Genomic DNA, 15,000 nt, shown 5'->3' with positions numbered 1-15,000 from the left:
TACTGCAATCACACTTTTTCTCTCAGTCCCAACTGGGTAGTCGGCTGCAAATGTAGCATGCCTTCCCTGAAAATGTCTTTCTAAATGTCTCTCTTTTTGTTGTTCGCCAACTTCTCATTACAAAGCAAGCAAACATGCAGGCAATCCTTCCGCAATGGCAATGGAAGCAAATGATTCGGTCATTTATGCCTTAAATTCTCTGATCTCATCGGCTATCTTTCTCTTTTTCCCTTTGGTATCCATGCCATGGCCATGCTGACACCCGCCGGTTTGTTTACAACCACAGCCACCTGCATGGCACGGCGCCGCCCTGAAACGTGTGTCGCAGGCTATCAAATCTTCGTTGACAGAAATGTTGAACTTTAATATTTATTATTCACATTTTTACAACATTGGAAAACGTTAAGAATGTTTGTCCTGATACAGAAACCATATTAAAACAAACAAACAAAAATCCCCCCATTCATTTTCATACATTTTTGAAGACGCTCAGGGAGCCACCAGGGTTGCGCTAAAGAGCCGCATGCGGCTCCAGAGCCGCAGGTTGCCGACCCCTGGTCTAGTGCCCTATGGCCCTTTCCGAAACCAGCCCCTAAATCCTAACACTAGACACTTCCACTTCGTTTGCGCGTTCACGCGAGGGTCCGCCACATTAAGTATCATCCGAAACGAATTTTGAGTCGAGTGAAGTGCCTAGGGAGAGGGGCTACCACGCCTCCAGGAGCAAGTCAGCATCGATGCTGACTTGAAACGCAGGTGCAACCGTTTTCAAGTGTTCGTGCAGCTCGTGAATCTCCCTGCCAGTTGTTTTTTGGTCCGTATGACGGCATTTACAGACAAAAGCGTGATTTAAGCTACATTGTAACAACTCATGTTCAGTTCGATACTCAGTAAAATGTGCAAGATCGTACAGAAGTAGGCTGTAATATTTGAACACATGTGCAGGTCGCATTTACAGCACTTTTATAATTTGATGTTAAATAGGCCTAAAGCATAAAATGCAACTCCTCACTCATAGTAATGAAAGGAGAGAAGAGGGATGTATATCCTAATACATAGGGGTGTCCAGAACATCTTAATTGGCGATTTAATATATATTGGCTTCATAATTTCTATGAAAACGAATATGACGTCAACTTCCTTCTCCCTTCAAGCGCATCCGAAATGTAGCGCTGTTTTAACCCCCTAACCCTTCAAATGCGAGTGTTCTCCGCACCCACGAGTGGACTTGAAAAGGAAGTTCACTCGCTAACCGAGTCGAAGTGAGTAGGGATCCGTTTCGGAAAGGGCCATAACTGGAGAGAGTGACTAAGTCCCGCCCTCCATACAAATGAATGGCCGATGCTAGGCTAGTAAATCCAGCCAATTTTCGTCAACGCCATATTGAACACTGGAGCTCCGATCAAAGATAATTAAGGGCGGAGCAAGATACTTCATGAGAAGCCACTTCCTGGAACCCGAATCGCAAGAGGGGGGGTCAAAATCCCCCTTTATGCAGAGCAGAGGCAGCAACTGTTCCATTGAAGTCTATGGACATAGATCAGAATTTCAACTATATGCTAAAATCTCCATTCTCTAGAGTTAGGAATGTGAATTTTGGGCACGGTTTCATGACCCTCAACCCCTTCTGACCACTTCAGGTACCTTCTTAGCATTTTTGAGCATTCCCGTCTGGAGAAAATCGACTTTATATCAGGTGTGCCCCTCTTGTTTATTCTGCTTATTGGCCGGTTGCTACGTACGCTCTACCTTGACAACATATACCAGCCAGCTGAACCAAATCCTGATTTGTGCTAACGACGATCAGATGGCGCTGGGGTAACTTAATGAGAGCAGCGACATATTTCCATTATTCCATTGATGTTTTTATTCAATTCCTTGAAATGTATGCTTTGTGTGTGTTACTTCCATATTAGAACTAATAAATGTAGAGGGCTTGAAAGAGCAGCAAGATTATTTTGGAACATCATCAAGCATTGATAATCGAGTGCTTGATTTTGTACACCTGTGGAAAGGGACCTGATGAAACCCATGAATACGGCTGTGTTCGAACTGCGTGCTAAATACTAGTCACATACTGATAATGACGTGAAGTAGCAAATAGTATGCAGTGTTTGGAAAATGTAATATTACCAGTACACAAAAGTTTCCCGGATGTTATAGAGCTCCCCAGTCCCGCCCCTCCTCCGAGAGAGGTGCTTGTCCGGAAGTAAAATTCTCATTCATTTCTCCCATTGACTTCTGGAAAAATTCGGATATAAAGAGTTTTAGACCATGCCTTAGGCTAACCAGCTACGATGTGACTCATAAGCATATAACTTATAATTTCGAGTGAAAAAATGAACAGAAAATGTAAAAAAAGCGAAAGGTACAAGACTGTGTACATATCTTAAAGGGATAATCCGGAGTGAAATGCACTTTAGATCAATTTTTCGGACTATTGGGAGTACATACGTTGAGTTGACACCAAAATCATGTCATTCGGATGTATTTTGAGAAAGTTCGCGCTCACCGTTTTTAGCCAAAACTCGTTAGCCTGGAAGTGACCGGGGCGTGTCCTTTCGCCGCTACAAAACGCTATTTTTATACCTCTTCTACTGTTCCAAACAACACTACACTTACGTGGTAGTGAGTAGAGGTTCCCTAAAGCCAAACCGAAGTATCAGCACGTCTTTATGTGGTCGGATAGAGAGTCCAGAATGAATTTAATCGAGTCCGTACCTTTCCGGAAATGTTAGTAAAGTGTTGTGAAAACGTTGCTAGCTGCAACAGCGACATTTCCGGAAAGGTACTGACTCGATTAAATTCATTCTGGACTCTCTATCCGACCACATAAAGACGTGGGGATACTTCGGTTTGGCTTTAGGGACCCTCTACTCACTACCACGTAAGTGTAGTGTTGTTTGGAACAGTAGAAGAGGTATAAAAATAGCGTTTTGTAGCGGCGAAATGACATGCCCGAGTCACCTCCAGGCTAACGAGTTTTGGCTAAAAACGGTGAGCTCGAACTTTCTCAAAATACATCCGAATGACATGATTTTGGTGTCAACTCAACGTATGTACTCCCAATAGTCCGAAAATTTGATCTAAAGTGCATTTCACTCCGGATTATCCCTTTAAATTCCGAGATAGAGAACTCAAATCCCAGGATGCTTTGCAAACGTAAACACATTTCCAACATTTGCAGCCTAAAGATAGTTTAACATGGTTCCATATTAATCTGAGAAAAGAAGATGATTACTTCCTACCGTTTCCATTGAGTAAATTCAACCTTCAAGATGAGAAAACCGTTATTTTTCGGAAGACCACACATCGGTCCTGATCAGCCCTGCAGCCATTTTAAGTTTTGAAGTTCCAGCGAGACGAAGCTGGACGATAGGCGCGGGAAAAGCTGAGTACAGTTTGTTTGGCATTGCCATGGCAACGGCGATCTCTACCAATCAAAGGCTCTGCTTTCACCAGTTTTACACGTTAGGGTGTCGGGTAGTGTAGTACTCTCTCGTTAAATCGTGAATAAAGCATTGTTTTCTCAAAACAAGGTTGATGCCCCCATTAACTTTTGACATCTATATGAGCAGGTATAATCGCTTAGTCACATCGTAGCTGGTTTTAAGTCTACCATGGACGGTTACGATGTTATGGCTTATTCTCCAATTGTCAATGGAGAAATTGTATTGGATTTTTACTTCCGGACTAGGCTGTGGGCGGGACTGGGGAGCTCTATACTGATGGGATACTGCATCCCATAATGCATAGCGATTGTTTCCAGCTTCAGAAAATTTCAGTAACAATGGCGGACAGCGAAGGGACAAGTATGGCAAAAACCGGAGATGAAGAGCACAAATGTGAGTATTAGTTGGGTGTTTTGGTATGGAATGTTTCGTGGCTTCTGTTATTGTGGAAGTTTTATTACTGTAGAGCTGTATTTGTGTATGTGCAAGTGAATAAATAGCCCAACTTAACCAAAGCTAACGTAAACTAACTGGCGCTCAATGGAAATGAATGGTAGAAACCTGTTAGCTTGCTAAGTCGCTAAATAGCATGACGATTTTCTAGCCTCTAGGTAACGTCGTCATTCACATTAACGAGAGCAATGTTTATTTATAGCCTAGTTATCGTTATGGTTATCATTCTTGGTGTGAACGGCCCTTATCTCCTAAGTATTCTGTCAGTTATAACTGACAGAACTCTATTCGTACTTTTAAAAAATAAGTTTAATTTACAAAAGTGTAATGTGAAAATCTTTGATAGCTAAGTTGCTTTGGTACTGAGAAATGAGCACCTGGTTCAAAACAGTTCCCAGTTTAAGCCTAGGCTACTGCTCTTTGATAAGTGATATCATAGCCGGATTTGGGTATAACCAGAGAATGTCTAGGGCTCTGGTATAGCCTAATGATGGAAAATAAAATGGTAATGGCAGAAAATAATTTTCTTCTTATTTGATTTTAAATGAGTGTTTATAAGAAAGTGTCTAAGATGGTAAAAGATGTAACCTCTATCTCTAGGACTGGCACAACGTCATGCACAGTGGTCTTGGGAACATCGAAGGCTTCTGCAACAACCCTGTAGGAGGTGGCACTGGATAACCAATACTGAATGATGACAACCTCCAGTCTCTCCCCCAGCCTCCATCACAGTCCACTTCAAGTGTGTCCACAAGGGCATTGACAGAAGTCGTTCTTCAGATCCACATCTCCAAAGAGGAGACGGACAATAGATAGAATAGTGTTGCCATTCAGTTAGCAATATTGTCCCCTGGGGTCATTCTGAGAGAATGTGCACTTGTTGTTTTTCTTGATGTTAAAGTTCAGACATTTTAATCAATTGAAAGTATTTTGTTCAATGTTTAGTGTCATTTGTAAGGTAACTGTCATACAGTGGTCATTATGGGATTATCAATTGTCAGTGTAGCACAGTTACATTTACTTAATTTCACATTTCACTTAGTTGCAAACCCAAGTCTTGCCAATAATGACACCTTTTTGATCCATTAACCATGGTTGCATACGCCTTCATAAGAAAAGACAACTGTGGGCTACAATATTGTTAGTTTCTCTAGGCATATTGGTCTAATCACTCTGAATTCCTGCTGAAGAACGAGATTAAAGACCATCAGTATTGCAGACCTTCTTCTCCTTGCTTGTTTGTTGGCTCTCACCACAGAGAGGTAGCCTAAGACATATCAAAACGGTAGGACACACAGAAGTGCTACTCTCTCCACTGATCAACACTAGAGAAATGTTTTATGAACATTGTTGGCACTCTGATGGCAGCACAACAATAATTTTATAACACTGCACTTACCTGATTTCACAGCTTGTGCATCCTCTTAGCCTAACTCTTATAACTTTTGTATCAATTCATTGTATTCTTTTCTGTTATTTAAATTCCATTATATCCGAAATTGAGTCTGGATTAATAAGCTTAGGTGATTTTATTTATCCATAAACATATTATATATGAAACATCACACAGAGATTCTTCATGGGTAGGCTATGCTTTCTCCAGATGTCCAGACTCCAGTGTAGCCCAAAAGCTGGCTGATTTGATAAGTAAACAGAACAATCCTCCTGCCATGTCAAGTCAAGTTTATTTATAGGCTATAGCCCATTTTATGCAGCGTGCTTTACATAAACAAAAGCAAACTTGTGATGTTCTAAATTTCCAAGAACGCTAGAATTGAAATGCAATGATTAATGCATTTCAGCTTAACTCGTTTCCCACTGCAGTCTTATACAAATGAATGAGGTAGTTCGACTAATTGCCAATACCAGACGTTTTTCTTGCAAGTAGGTGGCGGTGCGTGCTTTAGGCTGTAGATGCATCACTGTATAAAAAGCCTATATCTGGACACAACTAGACTGGAGGAACATGCTCAGTACTCCACATTTAGATTCGCTTCGTTTAGCAACGAACACATCATTATAGCCTGAGCATGTGTCACTAACGGGATAAACGTGAAGAATTCCCCAAAATATCAGACGTAATTGCGCTCACTTTAAATTGATTAGTTTAGACAGTTTCTTCAAGTCTACCTCTAAATAGGCTACTCGGAACAGAACACATAGCCTAACTATAACATGGTATTGATTAAAATCTACGTTGAGCTCTCTAGAATGCATTGCAACATTGCGTTAAAATGACCAACGTCACCGTAAGCTTGCTCACTTGATTTTACTAATCCATCAGCTGTTTTCCACAGGTGCATCAGATACGATGGTAAAGGTCACAGACTAGTCGACCAAAAATGCTGACAAAGTTGGTATGGCTAAACGCTTTGTTGCGGTGCTGACTAAACTTATGAATAGAGTTCTGACAGTTATACAGAACACTAAGGAGAGGGTCGTTCACACCAAGAACGATAACTAATAATTAAGCGAACACTGGTAAATGTTAATAACGACGTTAACAAGAGCTAGACAAGCTTGATGCTTACGACTTAGCTTTCTAATATCATTCATTTCCATTGAGCGCCAGCTAGTTCATGTTAACTTTGGATAAGCTGGGCTATTTCACTTGCACATGAACAGTAGCCTAGGCTACTAAAACTTCCACAATAACAGAAGCCACGAAACGTTCCATACCAAAACACCCAAACAATAATCACATTTGTATTCTTCGCCTCCGGTTTGCCATAGGCTTGTCCTTTCGCTGTCTGCCAGCGTTGTTGATTTTTTCTGAAACTGGAAATAATCGCTATGCATTATGGGATGCAGTATCTGAGTAGTGAGCATCATTGGTACACTGAGGATTTTGCCACCATTAGTACAACATCCTGGGAACTTTTGCATACTGGTAAAATCTAATTTTTCACACACTGCATACTGCTCGCTAGGTTCACGTCAGTATCAGTATGCGACTAGTAGGGGAGAGCCGGGTCAATTGAGACACTTTTCAGTTAAACGATCTTTTCAAAGATTACGTTATGTACACAAACATTTTTATCATGTGATCAACAACTCACATGTGTTGTGTCTTAGTTACAAGTGTAATTTAACACATATGTTGGATGATCACGCTGTTTTCAAACTTTGAACGTAAGTTGACATTTGTCTCAAATGCCCAACCTATGCGTGTCGTTTGAGACACATAGGAGGGGCAATTAATACAGCATGTTTTAAACAGAAACTACTGACCTTACTCACGTTTTTATGAAGCATATCGGACAACATACTAGTGTACTCGTCATCCCGTAAATGTCACATTATTTCTCGCAATATAACTAGGTCAAACAAATATTTTTGTCCCGTGCGTAACTTCTGATCAAAAAAAAAATCTACAGCATGTAATATTTGTTTCCCTCACTTCGCTGAATATCTGTGGATTCATGTCATACACATGTTTTGTTCATTCAAAATATATGTTGTTCATTCAAACAAGTTGTTGTTAACTCAAATCAGTTGTTGTTCCTCGCAAAACAGTTATTAATTCGGTGATTTATAAAGATATTGATCGTGTAATGTGGCCACATCCGGGTTATAGCGTTAGGGACATTTAAACAGCTGTACCAATTGAACCTCCAGCGACTACTGACACTTAAACCTGTTTTGCTTTTAAACTTCAAAACTATGACATTGCATACTTTAGGGTCTGTTTAAGTACGAATTCATCTGTTGTTTGATCATATTATTATTGCATGGCACCCAAAATAGAACTTTTGATCACAAAAAAACTACCGCATGTAAGATTTTACTTACCCTAGACGAAAACCGGTTCCCGCTAATAACTTTTGAATGGCGTGACGTAATTTCACGAGATTTTCCAGGATTGGTAGGTGTTATGTGCTAGACGTAGTGTCAAAATCTGACGGCTCAAGCTTGGATGGTTTTCGAGGAAATCGCTGTGTATCAATTGCCCCATGTCCCAATCGACCCGGCGCTCCCCTACTTACCACCCATTTCAAACAGTGATTTAGTACGCTGTGCTGCTGGTGACGGCTACTGCGTACTGGGGTGGGGGGCGTAGTGTGCAGTACACAGTGTATACTTGACCAGTATGCAGTATGTAGTACTTAGCACAAAATTTCGAACACAGCCTGACACGCAATGACGCGCCTCTTTATGCAGAGGAAGTGATCCCCGTTTTGCGCCCATAGACATGAACTACGACGACGTATCTTGCTACGCCTTAAGGATCTTTGCTCCGATCCAGCGCCAGTCGGCTCTGACCATGCGCAAAGTTCCAAAGCTGGAAATGACGCATGGACCTACATTGATTTCTATTGGACATTCTGTAAAAAGAGAGTCATCCTCCACTTCAGACGGTGGCGATAATGCACATACCTTGCTTGCCGCGTAACAACAAGCAGAAAAAGTTGCTCGGGAACGCACACCTGAGTCCAATGGAGTGTCGCACGGAGTAATGATTGGCTGTAGGTACCTGTCCCCCAACATGTACGCGCATGAGAGCTCGTGCCCAACACAGATTTTCGTGCACGGAGCTGGTTCTAAATGCTCCATGAGGCGCCATACTTGAAAATGGCGCTTGCTAACTTGCCGAAGCTAATCAACACGGCCTTGACCCCCTGAGGGGTATTCCACGAACGGAGGTTTAACAAACACAGAGTTAACGCTGAACTCTAGGTTGATTGACCCTGAGCCGACTAACACAGAGTGGCCGGTTCCACCGCGCCGGTTATGAATTAGTTTAATCAACACGGGGTTGGTTAACACTGGGTTGTGCGCGTACACGCCAAACCTATAAAGACGTGATGTATGGAGCATGGAAATCCTGATCAAAAGGGCGAAACAGGCTAGCGGCCGCTAGGGGCGTCTATATTTCTAGGCGAGAAACGGGCCGCATGTTTCTCAGAACTCGAACGCAGGCTGTAATAAATTAGAAAAAGTTTTAAAAACACCAAAGCAACTGCCATTCAGAGAAACCCTGGTAGGGGATCGCTGACTGCGTGAATGCATACAAAAGCACGTTCCTAAATATTTGAACTATGAATCTATTCATATCTCAGTTAAGTTTTCTTAGCATTCCTACCACATAACCTGTTATTTTATAAAGATGTAGGCTACTCCGATGGGCCCAAGCGATCATCTGATCAAGAAAAGATAAAATATTACGATCATGGTAGTAATTATATTATTTTCCACATACATTTCTACATCTCTTTGCGCGGAATGGCTATAGTGTGGAGGACGGCGCATGCAACAATTACGCAAGCCCGTTCGGACACACTCTTAGGCATTGCAATTTGGACTTCAATATCCCAAATGTGTTTTCAATCGCGGGTTCTGTTGTGTGCCAGGTTAAATGTTGCATGTGGTCCAGGAGCGGGATTAGGGTACAGGGTGATGAGCGTCGGGAGGCATGGATACCCTCGATCCCCAAGAAGCTACCCATCGCGCTGCGACCAAATACAAACTTTGAGCTATCTTGCACAAGCACATTAATTATATAAGGTCTATGATATGTTCATAATGCAACGCAGTCTGTTGAAATGTAGGCTATAGCTCAAATTACATCCTGGCATCGTAGACCGAACCAGGCAATTTTGCCTCCACATAAGTAATCATGTGCGAAGCATCACATCTAATGATAAAATCGACAGCGATTAACAAACTATCTTGAAGATATTGGAAATGGCCAATATAGGCTGCGTATAGGCCTACCTACCTAAACATTTATACTGTAATATCCTTTCCTGTTCACATAATCGGCCTCATATATGGCTGGGGCACTTGTGCCATCAATGCACCCAATGACATAATATTGCAACCGAATGGTATCATCGTGATACCCATATGAAAAGTCAACAGCAAGGATAATTTCCGTGCCACTTGGGGACACTTAAAGCATTAGTGACCTGTGAGACGAGTTGGTGTAACTCCATTTTAATGACCCTCGTGAGTTGTGGCCAGGAAAGAGGATGAAGTCGCGCACTAACCGCTCCAGCGCAAGACAGACTTTACGCACTGATTGGCAGACCGTAGCTTTCCCTATGCTCAGCATCTCAAATACTGTAGCCTACAGAAAACTACACTTCGCAAATAAATGGAGAGCTATGCAAATAGTTTGCAGTGAACTGAGGCAGGTTGACGATTGGTAACGTAGGGCTGGAGAAGGCTATTTAAATATATTAAAGTTTAACGTGAAAAACGATATCGCTTCAGCCAAAATTCATCAAAATGTCGGGCCGTGGTCTTATCAATCTCTCTCGGTGAATTGCTCGAATTATTTGCGCTCCGACGTCAATAGGCCTCTCAGCATGCCATTGAACACGAGAAAGCTGCGGAAACGCGGGTTTAAATAGGCTACCCTGAGCAAAACCGGGTTATCTTTCAAACTTAACCTGTGCAAAACCTGCTCCGACCAGGTTAGGTTCAGAGCATATGTTTCTATAGTAACTAACATACCGTGTTCATTTTGGAACGGAAAACCTAGAGTTACCGCAAACCCTGGGTTAACTTACCCGGTTTTGTGATAAAACCGGCTTTGTGGAATACCCCTCTGATGTGGAGAGTATCGCCAACTGTGTTTGGAATGTTCAGAGCAGTTCTGCCAAGGATTGGTTCAGAGGTGGTCACGTGTTTTATGGACGCCATTTTTACTACCAAAAGTACTTTTGACTAGAATGCTTTCTAATGCTTTCAGATGGCAGTGTTTGAGTATCGTTGGCATTAAGTCTTAATATCTTCACCATACAGCGACCCATTTTCTCACTGGACACTTTTCTGATAACGTTAACATTATAACGTTTACGTCATAAGCATTTTTAGTGATAAGACTCGTTAAGACATTTGCAGCACGGATTTTGTTTCTAACTACCCGGAGAGATGCCACTTCTGGAGGAGCAGCGAATACATCAACATCGTTCGTCTTAACCTTGTCTAAAAGGAAAACGGTTGGAACAACTCTGGTAAATAAGGTTTTTCATCTCCTACTGTTATCATTTATGGTCTTAATATCCTTGCATTTTTGCGTTTTTGAAGCACTAAAGTGGCTATTAAGATAAGCAGCCAGTAGGCTACGTAGTGCTGTGTCGTGTGTGTTTACTAATAGTGCTACAGCTGCTTAGCAGGGGCCTGTACTACGAAGGGAGCTCAACCTACCCACATGTAACCCAGGGTTACTTTGCTAAACCGGGGTTGACAAAACCTGGTTATCTTCATTGGTGTTAATCGGTACTACGACGCTGAGTAAGAAGTTGATTTGTTGAACTGGGGTTAACCTCATCGGAGTTGGTGCGCGTTCACATAAAATGGGCGGGTTGCAGCGCAAATCACCACTGTTAATGATGACGCGATCACGTTATTTTACGGATAGGCCTAATGCGCAATGATTATAAAAAGTTGCGAGGAATTAAAAACCCACTTTACGATACATCAAATACGTCGGCAGCAAACAAAGCAAGACAAGGCTGTTGGCAACGTAGGCTATTGCAGATCGGATATATGAAAGTAAAGTTTTATTTCATGTTCCTTAAATAGCCTATGTGTTACAGAGGATTAATAGCTTGCGGAATGTCTGAAATGTGTTGAAATAAATACATTTTGAGTTCATACGAGTCCTACAGATGCAACACGATTCATGCCATGTATATTAATAAATATTAATAAAGGATAATTGAATGTTTAGCCCCATTGACTGATTTAGTGTATGCCTATCCTGTGAACATTTTAGATGCAATGGCAGTGCCGCTGGCAGCAGGTGAAAATGAAACTCAAAAACATTCAGAAGGTTTATGGGCGTAGTTATAGCTTGCATTAATATTTCTTAACTATGAAAATATGTTATATTGCCAATGCTTATAGCCTCCACTTTGCCTCGATCAGCTGACAAATGCAACGAATTCCCTCGGCTGAGAATGTATAGGCTATCTTTCATAGAGAATATTATATGGAGAAAGATTCTGGCGGTCTTTAAAAACCCTCGCCTTGCGAAGAGAGGCGCTTACAATTTGCGCTCCAATAATGTATCTTCAAAGTAGCCTACGTCGACATTGTGGGGTGTGGTTAACCGCAAACCTCGGGTTAACCAAGATCATAACCTGCTCGGAGCAGGTTTGAGATGCAGCGTAAATTGCCATGGCAGCATACCTCGGTTAAAACCTATCCACCTTTCGTAGTACGGGTTAACCGGGAAGTTACGCCACACGTGATGAACTTACTCTCGAAGTTACCCAGCTAAGCCAGTAACCCCGCTTCGTAGTACAGGCCCCAGGTAACATAGCGATCTGTAATCATTGATAAACTTGTTAGTTTTGCATTTTCTTTCTTGTCGAGCAAAATAAGACAACGTCTTGTTTGCCTATTTTAATAATGTCCTCCTGCTTGACTGAAATAGCTGGTCGGATAATTGCAGTTTGCAAGTTAGCTAGTCTTTCTATCAACGTTGTTAGAAACTTTACCAGTAGCCTAGGCACAGTAGGTTATTGTCCAAATAAATCTGTTGAAATACACAGCATAGTTTGAAGATATGGTTTGCTAGCTATCTGTCAAACTTGGTAGGTGGTGTGCTAATCACGAATTATTAAGTGGTGTCAATACAGACTTCAGCTCTACACTGGTTGTGTAGGCTATACTTCAATCTGTCAATCTGTCAGCCCTCTAGTGAGTGTGCCATGCTTTATTGAATCATGGTTTAAGGTGATGAATTATGTCTATATTATAAAACAAAGCAATATAGTAAATATTATGCTTCCTCTTTGTCGTTTTTTGTTATTTTAGATGTAGGTAGAGAAGAGTCAGTGGCTGGTGAAGTAAGAGGGATACAGCTGTCTGCTGATTCAAGGTCCCTGCCCCGTCGCCTCAACATCCTCAAGATCCTGTAGGCTACTGCTGCTGCTCCTTGCTTCAGCACCTTTCCCCTGATGCCTGACACCCCTCATCACCAAATCAGCCCAGTCAACATGGACCCAAAATGGACCCAAGTCTCCACCACAGTGTGCACAATACACTATACACAGACAGGGTATGTGATCGGTGTCAATATCGCATGCAGACAAATTGAAATTCCTTCCAAAGAACAAGTGCTTTCCTCAGCTGGATCAATTTAAGTCAAGATAAACAACAGCTTCCTTTCTTCATCGTGTTCTACCATTAACATTATTATGTTTATATTTTTGGTTAATTAAGGCACTTAGTTGCAGTTTCTCAGGTACACTTTGCTATGATGTCATTAGTAAAATGATTAGGAGGATGTAGCGTGTGTGGTGTTAAATGGTACTGCCTTGTATTATCCAAGTCTGAGGCTGAGAGAGGAGATTCACGGTCTGCTCCCTTTGTGTCCCATGTTTTGTGGGTGTGTGTGAGAGAGTGTGCGACAGATAAATGAGTGTGGTGTAGAAGCATACACATTTAATGACAACCTGTGCACATTTCAGATTTTTTAGAAGAGCAGTCCTTACTACAGTGGTAGAAATAGTGGTATTTTTTATGTACATCTACCCATTTAATGACAAGAGTTTCATTATTTTACATGCAGGACGAGAACAAAGGTACAATTGGTCTGAGGGGAGGACACCGCAGACAGCTGATCAACTCCATGTCATCTAATCAGGCCATGTAAAGGACCATGAAGGGATGGACTTGGTGGAGGACAACAATGTGACACCTGAAAAGAGCACATGGAGATCTCTCATCCTCATCCCTCATGCTTATATTGCATTTCATATAGGCCTAGATTCTGATGGTCTTGTAAATGTTTGTTACACAAGTCAGAAATTGTTGTCTTTGATTATTTAATTTGATTATAATAAATGGAAATATATTTTATTGAAAAATATTTTTGAAAACCTAGCAAGTTTGTGTGTTTTAGTATCAGAATGAGCTTGTATTGGCCAAGTATATCTACAAGGAATTTGACTGGCATTAGCTGTTGGAACAATTAGACATACAGTAGTATGCAGTCAGAAGATGCATACTAGAGCACTACAATATACATAAGGCACCTACCAATAGATTGAGTCCAAAATGTATTGCAAGAGATGTGCAAGAAGCATGTGATTTAGTCTGTAAAAGTTGAACTTATGGCCAAGGTGGTGGTGTCCAATTACAAAAACAGTTCAGGAGAGTGATGGAAGTGGGAAAAATGTGATTATTGTCTGGCAGGTTTTGTGCATAGGGGTAAGTTATTATTTAACGGAAAAGTTTGAGGTCAAACTAATGGTGACCTCCATGTAGTTTTGTAATAATAATAACTTTATATAATAATAGCCTAACTTTATGATAATAATATATGTATTTTTTAAATAACATTTAAAAAAAAATGTTCAATTAAAACTATTTTCTTTTACTGTCCCAGAGTCTATTGAAACAACATACTTATTGATAAAAAAGAAAATAAATAGCATATTTTAGTCTTGCCTCATGCACGGTCGAAATACATTATGTCCGAATCTGGAGGTCAGACGTCAAATCTAACAGTGATTCAAAGAGTTGCTGCAACATGTAGGGATCGCTGGCTTAAGTAAGGTAAGATGTTATTCATTGTGCCCTAAACAGGTTTATTTCACCAAAATGAAGCTTTCAGCTTTCTCTTACTGCCTTATTTCAAGGTGTTTCCTCAGACTAATATCTAACTGCTGTAAGAAATTGGATAAACAAAGTTCGCCTCGTAGGCGTTTTCAGAGCTAGCTGGCTCCGACTAGGCAACGTTTATTACTATTTATCTGGTCTTTGCTAATTTTTTCAAAATGTATAATGCAGCGTATTTGCAACAGCATTAACATCTTAATGGATAGTGATGCACATTATAACATTTATAGGCTTGTTTATGACGATGTTAAGCTATTTGTTTCAACATGTCATATTCGCCCTATTGACCATCATTGAGACGAACGTCACTTCCGGTAGTAAAGATGGCGCCCATGATTTGAGTTGGCGATACTCTCCACATATAGGGCACTAGTACGGTCAGTCAGTGAGTGCCCCCTACAGGCCACATGTGTACCACACCCCAGCGGTACGGTCAGTCAGTGAGTGCCCCCTACAGGCCACATGTGTACTACACCCCAGCGGTACGGTCAGCCAGTGAGTGTCCTGCTCTCCC

General features: G+C 41.3%; 2 long non-coding RNA genes across 2 annotated transcripts; both read left to right on the top strand.

Annotated features, from left to right (window-relative positions):
- The first annotated feature begins 3,726 nt into the window (after positions 1–3,726).
- Positions 3,727–5,123, top strand: LOC134088047 (uncharacterized). Its single transcript, XR_009939890.1, has 2 exons — positions 3,727–3,845; positions 4,506–5,123. It is a non-coding gene; the product is annotated as an uncharacterized LOC134088047 (long non-coding RNA).
- Positions 5,124–12,682: 7,559 nt separating this feature from the next.
- LOC134088052 (uncharacterized) lies at positions 12,683–13,734 on the top strand. The gene is made up of 2 exons (XR_009939891.1): positions 12,683–12,921; positions 13,435–13,734. It is a non-coding gene; the product is annotated as an uncharacterized LOC134088052 (long non-coding RNA).
- Positions 13,735–15,000: the final 1,266 nt, after the last annotated feature.

Source organism: Sardina pilchardus, chromosome 1 (genome assembly GCF_963854185.1).
Source record: "Sardina pilchardus chromosome 1, fSarPil1.1, whole genome shotgun sequence".
In the NCBI taxonomy this organism is placed as follows: domain Eukaryota; kingdom Metazoa; phylum Chordata; class Actinopteri; order Clupeiformes; family Clupeidae; genus Sardina; species Sardina pilchardus.
This window is presented reverse-complemented; position numbering and strand designations above follow the sequence as displayed.